Here is a 13,338-nt window from a genome sequence, read left to right on the forward strand (position 1 = left end):
TTAGTAGAATTGCTCAAGGCCGTTCACTCTCTCCATATCTATCCAACATAGTACTTGAAGTTCTAGACAGAGCAATAAGATAACTAAAGGAGATCAAGGGGATACAAATTGGAAAGGAACAAGTCAAAAGTATCACTATTTGCAGATGATATGCGATATACATACACAAGCGACCCCAAAAAACTCTACTATGGAATTCCTACAGCTAATAAACACCTTTGGTAAAGTACTGGATACAAAATTAACTAAAAAGATCAGTAAATCATCAAAATTCCAACACAATTCTTTAGAGAGCTTGAAAGAACAATACTCAATTTCATGTGGGAAAAAAAACCCAGGATAGCTAAAACAATCCTGTACAATAAAAGAACTTCCACTGGTATCACTGTCCCTGACTTCAAGCTCTACTATAGAGCAATAGTAACAAAACAGCATGTGATGCATAAAAACAGACAGGTGGACAAATGGAATTGAATCAAAGACCCAGACATAAACCCACACATGCCAAAGTCCAACTCCAATAAGGTTCTGAGCCATGGGACGGAGGTATGAAGTCAGCAAAAAGTGAAGAGTCAGATCGCCGATTGTCTTTCAAACAGATGGAGTAATTTGAAAACTGAAGCCATTTTTTTCAATAAACAAGTTCTAACGCATTCAAGCATGAGCAGTCGCAATACATTCCTCTTTAACCATTTTCCAATCATTAACATTTACCCATTTTAGTTTCTTTTTCTCTCCCTTGATGTCACTGACCTTTACCCTATATCATTAATTTTTGTATTACAAGCCAAATGATTATATCTAGCCAGGTACATCTTTTTCATACTGTGCCCTAGCCAGCAGCAAACATGCAGTTACAAAAACAGAAAGTCAAGCCTGCTGTGGGATGTCCTGTATGTTGTAAATATATGTTATTATGATTGACTGATAAATAAAACACTGATTGACCAGTAGCCAGGCAGGAAGTATAGGTTAGGCGGGACAAACAGAGAAGAGAGGCTGGGAGGTGGAAGCCAGAAAGAGACGCCAGCCTGCCATCCAGGGAGCAGCATGTAAAGGCAACAGGTAAAGCCACAGAACACGTGGTGATATATAGATTAACAGAAATAGGTTAGTTTAAGATAGAAGAACTAGGTAACAAGAAGCCTGCCACAGCCATACAGTTTGTAAGCAATATAAGTGTCTCTGTGTGTTTACTCAGTTAGGTCTGAGCGGCTGCAGGACTGGTGGGTGGGAGAGATTTGTCCTGACCATGGGCCAGGCAGGACTGGAGAAAACTTCAGCTATACAAGCCTTTTGATTATCCAGTAACAATGTGATACCTTTTATATTTTTGTAATTAGTTGAGTGTGTGATGCCATACCTAGCACGTTATTTTCAGGTGTAAGTCAATCTCTAAATAATCTGCTATTCTTTATAAATTCTCAAACAGTAATGATTACCTAACTCTTTAACTGTTTGGACCAAGTTTCTATTCCTCCTGGCAGTTTGTACATGTCCTTTTTACTTCCAAGGGAACTGGGAGTTTTTTTTTTGTTTGTTTTTTTTGTTGTTGTTGTTGTTTTTTGTTTTTTTTTTTTTTTTTTTTGGTTTTTCGAGACAGGGTTTCTCTGTGTAGCTTTGCGCCTCTCCTGGAACTCACTCAGTAGCCCAAGCTGGCCTCAAACTCACAGAGATCCACCTGGCTCTGCCTCCCGAGTGCTGGGATTAAAGGCGTGCGCCACCACCGCCCGGCAGAACTGGGAGTTTTAACTGAAAGAAAAAAAAACATTCATGTCCTGGCACCAGAGAAATGTCTGACCTTTCATATCTTCTACCTTTTCCTTATGTTCCTGTAAGTTCTTAATGTCATTTTTTTAAAGAAACTGTGTCCCAAGTTCTAAAGTTCTTTGGAATATAGTTATCTCATCTTTAGGGTAGTTAAATAAGCAATTATCGTTAATCTTAGTGAGTTCCTCCTGCTTACTCAGAATGACTACAAAAGTAGCCAGGGGCAATGAGAGGAACTGGTTTCTGTGATCAACTGCAAATATACATTTTTTTTTTTTTTTGCAGAAACTTTTAGAAAAATTATCAACTTTTGTTCACAGTAAACTCAGCTATAATCACACCTGGCAAAGCAAAACTAAAAATTACTATTAGGCCGGGCGGTGGTGGCGCACGCCTTTAGTCCCAGCACTTGGGAGGCAGAGCCAGGCGGATCTCTGTGAGTTCGAGTCCAGCCTGGTCTCCAAAGCGAGTTCCAGGAAAGGCGCAAAACTACACAGAGAAACCCTGTCTCGAAAAAAACCAAAAAAAAAAAAATTACTATTAGAATAAGCATAGTTAGAGAGGCCTGAAGCCCATGGGCTCCCTAGGATCAGTGCAGGGGGCTGCAGCATCCCTTCTATAGGTCCTTGCCAGGTGGATGGGATTATCCAAAGGGCCTTGCCTTAAAGAGCTCATTCACAAAACATTTATGCAACATTTTCAAGGGTGACAGCATGGCTTCCACCACACACACCTATGGATACCTGATTTTTGACAAAGAAGCCAAAATTATAAATGGAAAAAAGAAAGCATCTTCAACAAATGATGCTAGCATAACCGGATGTTGGCATGTAGAAGATTGCAAATAGATCCATATCTATCACCCTGCACAAAACTCAAGTCTAAGTAGATAAAAAACCTCAACATAAGTCCAGTTACACTGAACCTGATAGAAGAGAAAGTGGGGAATAGCTTTGAACTTATATGCAAAGGAAACAACTTCCTGAATAGAATACCACTAGTACAAACACCAAAGTTAACAAAGTTAACCTGTGACTAGGCAAGACTTCCAGTGGAGGGGTTGGGAAACCAATCCAGCCACATAACCTTTGACCTAAAGTCTGCCATGCTTATGGGATGTGATGGGATATGGGTGGCTCAGAGACTGTGGGAGTGGCCAACCAATGACTGGTCCAGCCTGAGACCCATGCCATGAGAGTGAGCCCAACCTTAACACTGCCTGGATTGCAGACCCAGATGCAGATGGCCCAGAGACCTAGAATAGAACAAAACACTATCAGAGGAAAAAATGTCAACATAATGATGCTGTGGTGGTTTGAAAGAAAATGGCCCCCAAAGGGAGTGGCACTACTAGGAGGTATGGCCTTGTTAGAGTAAGTGTGTCACTGTGGGGACCAGCTTTGAGGTCCCTTTTTCTCAAGTCTCCCTCAGTGTGACAGTTAATTGACTTCCCATTGCCTGCAATATGTAGGACTCTCAGCTGCAGCATCATGTCTGCCTGCACATTGCCATGCTCCTCTTCATGATCATAATGGACTGAGCCTCTGAAACTGTAAGCAAGCCACCCTCAATTAAATGTTTTCTTTATAAGAGTTGCTGTGGTCATGGTGTCTCTTCACAGCAAGAGTAAACCCTAACTAAAACAGAAGTCTAATAATATTCCACTATATTCATAGACTGGTGAATACCCCAGTTGTCATCAGAGAGCCTTTATCAAATAACTGTTGGAAACACATGTAGAGACCCATAGCTGAACATTAGGCAGAGCTCAAGGAATCCTGCTGAAGAGAGGAAGGATTGTATGAGCCAAAGGGATCAAGGACACCAAAACAAATCCCACAGAATCAACTAACTAATCAACTAACTCACTGAGTCTGAACCAACAACCAGGGAGCCTGAATGGGACTGACCTATGCCCTCTACATATACATGACAGTTGTGTAGCTTGGTATACTTGTGGGACTCCTAATAGTGGGAGCAGGGGTTGTCCCTAACACTTTGGCTGGCTTTTGGGAATCTGTTCCTCATACTTGCCCAGCCTTAATATAAGGGGAGGTGCTTAGTCTTACTGCAACTTGATATGAAATGTTTATAGGTATCCATGGGAGGACGGCCCCTTTCTGAACAAAATGGAGGAGTGGATGAGGAAACATAGGGGAAGTGAGGAGAGGGAATGGGAGGAGAGAAAGAAGAAGAATCTGTGGTCAGTATGAAAAATAAATAAATAAATTTAATTAATAAAAAATTTGGAGGTAAAATTATTGAAATATAAATAGAAAAAATGAAATACAAAGAATCAGTAAAGCAAAAGGTTGGTTCTTTATAAAGATTAACAAGATTAACAAATTGTTATCCAAATTAACCAAAAGAAAGAGAGAGGGGATCAAAATTAATAAAATTAAAAGTGAAAGGGGAATTATTAAAAAAGACACTGAGGAAAACCAAAGAATCATATGGACATACTTTAAAAATCTATTTGCCCCTAAACTAAAAATATTAAAAGACATGAAGGGATTTCTAAGTATATACAATATACAAAAATTAAATTGTAAATAATGATGAAGTAAATAATTTAAGTAGACCCTTAACATTGAATAAGATAAAAGCAATAATGAAAAATCTCCAAACTAAAAAAAATTCCAAAGCCATGGATTGAACTCAGAATTCTATCAGACCTTCAATGAACTAACACAGTTTTGCAAAACAGAAAATGACTAAACATTTCCAAATTCCTTTCAGAAGCCAATGTCACACTGATACCAAAACCAGACAAAAATCCAACAAGAAAATAATATTATAGTCTAAAGTTCTGAGTAACAGAGTTGCAAAAATCTAAATAAAAGACTAATAAGCCATATTTGAGGACACATCAAAACAATCCTCTATCATAATCAAGTCAGCCTCATCTCAACATGTAAGGATGGTTTAACTTATGTAAATCCATAGATGTAGACCACCACATAAATAGACTAAGCTAGTCTATTTATGATACCACATGATCATCTCATTAATCTCATTATATGTATGAAAATCCTTCAACAAAATCCAACATTCATTCATGATAAAAGTCCTGGAGAATTTCAGGCAATAGGGGCTATATCTCAAGATAATAAAGACAATATACAAGAAGCCAATATCATCATAAATAGAGAAAAGCTCAAAGCATTTGCACTTAAATCAGATTTAACATAGTACTTTCAGCATAGTGCTTCAAGTATTAACTAGAGCAATAAGACAAGTGAAGGAGATAAAAGGACTACAAATTGAAAAGGGAGAAGTCAAAATGTCTTTATTTGCATATGATATGATATAAAAGACCTTAAAGACTCCACCAGAAAACTAATATATACAGCTAATAAATACAACCAGCAAAGGATCAGGATATAAAAAATTAGCACAGAAAAATCAGTAGCCTTCCTATATACTACATAGAAAGGACAAACAGTGAGAAGGGAATCAAGGAAACAATAGCATTCCCAACTGCCTCAGAAAAATAAAAGAAAATATCCTGGAGTAAATCTACCAAAGAAGTGAAAGACTGTACAATGAAAACCTTAATACACTGAAAAAATAAACTGAAGAAGACATCAAAAGATGATGGGAAGGCCCTTTACTCATAGATCAGTGGGATTAATATTGTGAAATGGCCATCCTACCAAAAGAATCTACAGGTTCAATGAAATCCTTATTAAAATCTCAGAACAATTCTTCACAGAAATAGAAAAAAATAATCTTAAATTTTATATGGAAATATAAAATACCAGGATAGCCAGAACAAAATCCTAAACAGTAAAATAAATAAATAGATGGATAAATAAATAAGTAAAATAAATACTTCTAGATGTGTTAACAACCTTTCAAGATTTCAAGTTATACTACAAAGTTCTAGTAATAAGAGCAGCATGGTACTGGCATAAAGACAGACACATTGGTCATTAGGGTAGAATTGGGGCCCCACACGTAAGTCCACACTCCTAGAGACACCTGATATTTCACAAAGTGGCCAATGATACACATCGGAGAAAAGACATGTTCAACAAATGATACTAGTCAAACTGGATGGCTACATGTGAAAGAATGGAACCATATCCTTATCTCTCATCCTGCACAAAATTCTACCCCAAGTGGATCAAGACCCCCAACATAAGACCTCATGCCCCGAATCTGATAAAAGAAACTAGGGAACACACTTAAACTGATTGGCACAGGAGAGGGCTTTCTGTATAGGACCCAGGTAGCACAGACATCAAGACTACCAATACTAAATTACCTCATGCAACTAAAAAGCTTCTATACAGCAAAGGACACTGTCATTCCAGCAAAGAGGCAGATGACAGAGTGAGAAAGAGTCTTTATCAATTGTACACCCGGCATAGGATTAAATCTAGAATATATAAGGAATTTAACATGCTAAACACCAAAAACCAAGCAGCCCAATTAAAAACTGGGGCATGGAACTCAACAGAGAGTTATCAAAATTGAAATATAAATAAAAGAGAACATTTTTTAAAATGTTCAACATCCTTAGCCATCAGGGACATGCAAATTAAAATTTCTTTGAGATTTCACCTTACCCCATTCAAAATGGATAAGATCAAAAACCTAAATGACAACAGATGCTGGTGCAGGTGTGGGGAAAGGGGAATATTTATTTACTGCTGGTAGGAGTGCCAACTGGTAAAGCCACCAAGAAAGTCAGTGCCAGTTGGAAATCAGTGTTGAGGTTCTTCCAAAAGCTATAAGCCTATCACATGATCCAGCTCTACTCTTGGGCTCTATATACTATTGTAGAGATACCTGATCATCCATATTCACTGCTTCCCTAGTCACAATAGCCAGAAAATGGAAATAACTCAGATGTCAATCAACATATGAATAGATAATGAAAATGTGGTACATTTATACAATAGATATCATTCAGCTCTCGAGAAAACTGAAATTATGGAACTCACAGGTGAATGGATAAATCTGAATATAGAGAATAATAATTCTGAGTGAGGCAACCAGACACAAAAGGATAAACATTGTGTGGTACATGTTAGCTATGAATATTCAGACATATGACTTTCATTTGGAATATCCACACAGGTCTAGAAATTTGTAAGGTGTCATGGTTTTTAAAAGAGGAAAGATAAAACCTAAAGGGTTAAAGGGTGAAATAGGAAGGGTTAAATTAGCATGGAGAAGGTAAAGAATGGACTATGGAGAAGGATAACTATCAAAAAAGATCTTTAAAAAAAGCCATGGGGTAGGGGGACTGTAGAGATGGCTCAGCAGTTAAGAGTACTGGTTACCCTCGCAGAGGACGCAGATTCAGTTCAGTACCCATTTGTGGTTCACAGTTATTCATAACTCCAGTTCCAGGGGAAACAACACCCCCTTCTGATCTCTGCAGGTACCAGGTATTCATGTTTTACACATATATACATGCAGGTAAGCACTAATATGTGTAAATAATAATTTCTCTTAAAAGACATATGGAAACCTACTACTATAGTGTGTGTGTGTGTGTGTGTGTGTGTGTGTATACATACAGAAAGACACATACATAAAGAGCCACCCTGTAACTGGGTGACAATGTTCCTATTAGACACAAAATACTAGCAAATAAAAAAATCCAATGCCAGTAATGGGTTACCTCTTTTGAGGCTGCTGCCAGTGAGGTTCCATTGACTCCTCAAACATTACAGCTATTACCACTCCTCTATTGCTGAAAATGACACATACTTAAGTCATAGAACATAAAGAGATCAAGTTGGTACTGATCTGGCTGGTCTACTAGCTAGTTTTCATGGTACTGGATAATGTTGTGGATGCTACCGGGGAGGGGGTGGGGGTGAGCTATCATCACACTTACCCAGATGTGAATTCTGCAAGTTATTGTAATGAATGGCCTGACCAGCATATCCACTGGTACAACAGCGGCACAAAGTCATGGGAGTAGCCATCTACTTTCTAGTTGGATTTACAGTCCCCTGCCTAAGTTGAAACCTGAACAATGGCACTGCTTTGAAGGCTAATAGCCTGTAGCTAGGCAGGTCACAAGCCATAGGAGAGAACCTAATAATATTATTCTGCAAAATGGATATGATATTAAACTGCCTCCTAATGATTTACCATTCTACCTATAGATCAGTGTATCTATTAACCCTCATCATAGAAGCTTCTATTAGCAGTTGATAGTGATCAACACAGAGACTCATAACTTGCCATGATACAGAGAATAAGAGACTGTGGAATGCCCATCCCTAATTGGGGTACATATCAATCACACCTTCTTTTCCAGTGCTCAGGGATCATTGCTGAAAAGGATCAGAAAGAGTATAGAGCTAGAGGGCAGCTTCATGTATAAACTCACAGCAGATTTGACAACTTTCACAAGGCCTCTGAAAGCTTACTCTGAACCAACTCCCCGCATGGAGAGGGGAGGTAGGCACAAAAATTCAACCCCTAGCTGAGGAGCTATTTTTAATTGATAGCTACAGGGAGAGGAAGAGTCAATTTTCTTTAAGAATGTTGTCACTGGTAGGTTGACCACACTCCAGTAGAAGGCCACACATCCAAGACTATATAGACAGCACAAATTGTATTTTATGGGTTTAAAATAAAGGAGAAGACACAGTCAAGTGGGTAGGGAAGGGAGGGTGGATGCTGTCTTAGTGTCTTACTGCTGTGAAGACACACCATGACCAAGGTAACTCTTATAAGAGAAAACATTTGATTAGGGCTTGTTTACAGTTTCAGAAATTCAGTCCATTATCATCATGGTGGGGAGCATGGCGACATGCAGGCACACAGTGCTGGAGAAGTAGCTGCTGAGAGTTCTACAACTGGATCCATAGGCGACAGGAAGAGAGAGCCACTGGGCCTGGCTTCGGGTTTTGAAATATCAGTGCCCACCCCCAATGACACACTTCCTCCAACAAGGCCACACCTTCCAACAAGGCCACACCTCCTAATCCTTAAAAATAATGCCATTCCCTAGTGACCCTCTAGGGACCTTCAAATATATGACCCTATAGGGACTATTCTCAGTTAAACCACCACAGACATGGAAGGAATTAAAGTTGTGTGTAAAAAATGTCAAAATACATAGTAAGAAATTCTTAATTAATTAAAAATTAATTTTAAAATTGAATGGCCTGGACAAGTCAAATGATATAATTAACATGGGTAGGGTGCTTACTGTCAAGGGTAGACATTGCTTTTCAAGTTCATGTGTAGCAGTTACATGTGTGCCCTGCAAACTTGAGGACTTGAAATTGGATCCCCAGCAGCCACCTAAAAAGCTTGTCGTAATGGTACATGCCAGCAATCCTAGCTCTGGGGTAGTAGAGACTGGAGAATACTTGGAGCTCACTCACCAACTGACATAACTGAATCAGTGAGAGACCTTGTCTCAAAAACTAAGGTACAGAGCCATCAAGGAAGACACAGATGTCAATTCTGGCCTACACAAGCATACACGAATGCACACTCACATAAACACACATTACTATTTGTAAGGGTCCAAATTGCAGCTCCACATGAGAAGTGGAGGGATCTGAATTTGGGGCTGGGTATACAGGAGGAGAGCCAGTGGGGTTCTATGTCCTACTAGAGCTAGATGGAAACAGAAATGACCAGTTTCGTCTCCAGCACAAGCAGGAAACATGGCCAAAGATCTTTTTATGCACACAGAGATATCATCAGTCATTAGCATCCACTGACTGCATGAATGCTGGTGCCAACGTTTTTCAAAGTTGGCAGAAGCAACCATGATCCTCCACAGAGCCCTGTGAGTCAATGCAGCAGAAATCAATATCCACATTCTGCTCTCTTGCTGCTCTGCATGGTGGCCTGAAGCCCTGTGGCATTTGCTGCTAGACACTCCTGCCCATGCCTATCCAAAGGACCTCTCTTCCTTATTTCTCCATACTTCCTCACCCCGAAGGTGGAGTGGATATACCATAGACCTGTTGATATGATGCCCCTGAGGAAGAGGGAGCACATTGCACCCCACAGGAGAGGGTTGTTTTATAAATAGGGGACGCTGGACATAGGGCCTCCCTAATCCAAGAGACCTAATCACCAAAGGCAGGTAGTCAAAACCTGCAGTAGATGGCAGGGAGTAGTACTGGCTGCAAGTAAGAAATGCCACGTTTCCATAACTATTGGACAGACTTTTAAAAAGGCTGATCTAAAGCCAATCCTGGTTGCTTCAAAAAAAAAATCACTCTAGAAGTTGAAAACATGAAGGTTTCTGGACTCCACTCACAAAGTTCTAGTTCATTAAGTTTCGGGTAGAGTGCATAAATCTACGAGTGTACCATCCAGCTCAAGTGAATTGATACTCAGCAACAGCTTCTTCTTCTTCTTCTTCTTCTTCTTCTTCTTCTTCTTCTTCTTCTTCTTCTTTTTTTAGGTTTTTCAAGACAGGGTTTCTCTGTGTAGTTTTGCGCCTTTCCTGGAACTCACTTTGTAGACCAGGCTGGCCTCGAACTCACAGAGATCCGCCTGCCTCTGCCTCCCTAGTGCTGCGATTAAAGGCGTGCGCCACCACCGCCCGGCTAGCAACAGCTTCTTAATGGGCTGGTGCTTGGGAACTGTCATCAGAGTGTCCAGGGTGTTAGAGCCAGGCTCCTCACAACAGGTTGCTCCCACCCACAGGGTTTCCTTGTCCATTCTGACCATAGATATGTTCTCCTAAGTGTCCAATGCCCTATCTCCCACAACTCTCTAGAAACCTGTAGGCAAAAGTGCATTTTGTAGAGGGCTAGGGATGTGGTTCAGGGGTATAGTACCTGCCTATATTGAGCAAGGTCCTCCCTAGCACCTCAAAGATGTACTTTTCCCTGAAGGTAGACCTTAATCTGAAGTTGTTTTGCACATCTATAGATGCCCCAAAGACAAGCAAGCTGGGAGATGACTGAGTGCTTATATGATATCTTGGAACAAGGAAATGTGGTCTGAAAGCAGCCTTCTGGGGGATATACCACAGCTGATGAGAGGCTCTTCATCAAAACCTTCCAAGGCGCTCACCTTCACATTTCAGAACCTCAAAATGCCAAACAAGCCCCCATTTTTGTGTATGTGGATTATATGTGTTATAATTAATTTATTAAAAACTAAAATTGTGGGAAATTTTAAAGTTTATGAATGATTTACAAGTAAAAACAAGCTTCTATATTAACATAAATCTGCCTTATATAAAAAGCAACTTCATTTTCAAAAAAGTATTTAGTGAGAAGAGTGACATGTTGTAACTTTTTGCAAATCTCTTTAAGTTTGGCTTAATAGATGACAGCTGGATTCCCATACTCTTGCACTCAATCTGTTGTAATATGTTATTTTGATGGAAGTATATAAAGAGAATCATGACTCACACAAATATGTAGCTGGAAAAGAGAGGGCTTCAATTTGCTTCCGAACTTAATCTATTTTTCTATGACATGCCATATAACTTCTGGAAAATTCAACCAGAAAAAAAATTTACATGGGAGGATGAAACCGAAAAGGTCAGTAAAAGCTTATTGCTTTGCAAATGCCTGCCCCTTCACAGACCCTTTGAAAGGCTCCAAGTCTTCCCTGGTGTGGGCTGAGCACCAGTCTGAACGCTCCTTTGGCAGAAAGCAAAATGAATCCACCAGGCTCATTTGTTGCAGTTATTCAGCTGTAATTTTTGTTGTTTGGGATGTGAGGCTGATATAAGGGAGGTAAGTGAGCTGAGAGTCCCTCCACACATTTGCAAAGCTACTTAAGGTGCTAAGTATAGACTCAGTTGACAGCTTTGCTCACATGGGAGCCATGGATGCTACCTGGACCCATAGGCTGTGCCCACACCAGCTGCTCAGTGACTGTTCAGGACTGGAGACAAGTGATGGCTCAGAACCGGAGAATGAATAGTTGGGAAGATTCACCTCAGAAGCCTATGACTGCTGGGGTCCTGAACAGCAGCTGTCCTTTGTGTTGATGTGGGCCTGTGGACCTCTCCCTGTCCTCTTAGGCCTCCCTTCTTTCTATGAACCCTGTCCCTGCTTGCTGCCCCTCACACTGGGCATATACACAAGTCCCTTTCAGACATAACTCCCCCAGACGACTACCTGTCCAATGTCTTTGTTTTCTTCAGGAAGCTCATCTCAACTACATTGCTTAGTACTACTGCTCTCAGTTCCGCAGTCTTGATCCCTCACAACCATCTTACTTCTGGTTTTACCTTTAAAAAAAGTCTTCATTACATTTTATTTAAATACAAAACATGAGAATATTATTTAAACTACCCTTAAGTACTTTATATTTGAATAATAAATATTAGGTGTACATGTGTGCACAGGTGCAAGTATGTAGAGGCTGGAAGACAACCTGATGGAATTGGTTCTCTCCTTCCACATTGTGAGTCTGGGGATAGAAATCACTTCTGTTTATTTCACTTGTTTTTCTATTTAATATGGTATTTTTTATTGTCTCTGTGTATTGCTTCTTTTCTGTAGCTGAATGTTTTCCTGGTCCTGTCCGGCACCCGAGGCCTCAAGGTCCGCAGCTGCTCAGACCCAAGTAAAAAGACACAGGCTTATATTAATTAAAACCACTTGGCCATTAGTTCAGACTTACTATTGACTAGTTCTTACACTTAAACTCAGCCCATTTCTGTTATTCTATATGTTGCCACATGTTCCATGGCTTTACCTGTGTGCCATTACATGCTGCTCCCTGGATGGTGGGCTGGCATCTCCTGACTCGGCCTTCTTCTTTCCAGAATTCTCCTTGTCTGCTTATTCCACCTATACTTCCTGCCTGGCTACTGGCCAATCAGCATTTTATTTATCAACCGATCAGAGCAACACATTCACAGCATACAAAGCGATATCCGGCCAAGGCGGAACTGGAAAAAACTTTTAGCTACACTTATCTGTATCTCCTATAAGACAAGGATCATTATCTTTTCTGTTCAGTCTGATGTCCCCGAGGCCAGAACAGTCAGAATAGGGGAAGTGTTCATACATACTAGTTAGAGGAATTCAGAAGTAAGGTTTACATTGAAGAGACATTGGGCAGCACTAACTTTGCACATGGAGCATGCTCCCAGGAGGAAGAGAAGGCAGAGCTGAGCACACCCAGTTTACTATCCCCAAATTCAGGACACAGGTTAAGCCATTTCTGCTTTTCCAGGTCATTGGAAGACAAATATAAAAATGGGAATGTGACAACTCTACAATGAAAAGAAATTTCAGGAAGGGAGAAGGCGCCCACCACCAGCAGGCTTCAACAGTATATTATACTCACATATGTGGTCAGCCAGAGGTGTCGTGGTCTCAGAGTGGAGATCCACAGTTCCAGGTTGAACGTTTTGTTCCCTTCACCAGGTGCTCCTCCAGAGCCAAGCACTCCACATGCCCATTATTTACCATAGTTAATCATTTCTATGCAACATTCCCTTTCACTCTTTCTGCCGTCCATCAGGTGGGCTACCAGCCCCACACTGAGTGTCCTCTGTCTGAAACACTGGCCTTTGCTTCTGATTTCCTACTGAATGTACCTTAACCCACTTGCTTTTGGGGGGAATCCTCTGGGAACCATTGCTAGAGAAGT

The sequence above is a fragment of the Peromyscus eremicus genome, chromosome 7, assembly GCF_949786415.1.
Source record: "Peromyscus eremicus chromosome 7, PerEre_H2_v1, whole genome shotgun sequence".
In the NCBI taxonomy this organism is placed as follows: Eukaryota; Metazoa; Chordata; class Mammalia; order Rodentia; family Cricetidae; genus Peromyscus; species Peromyscus eremicus.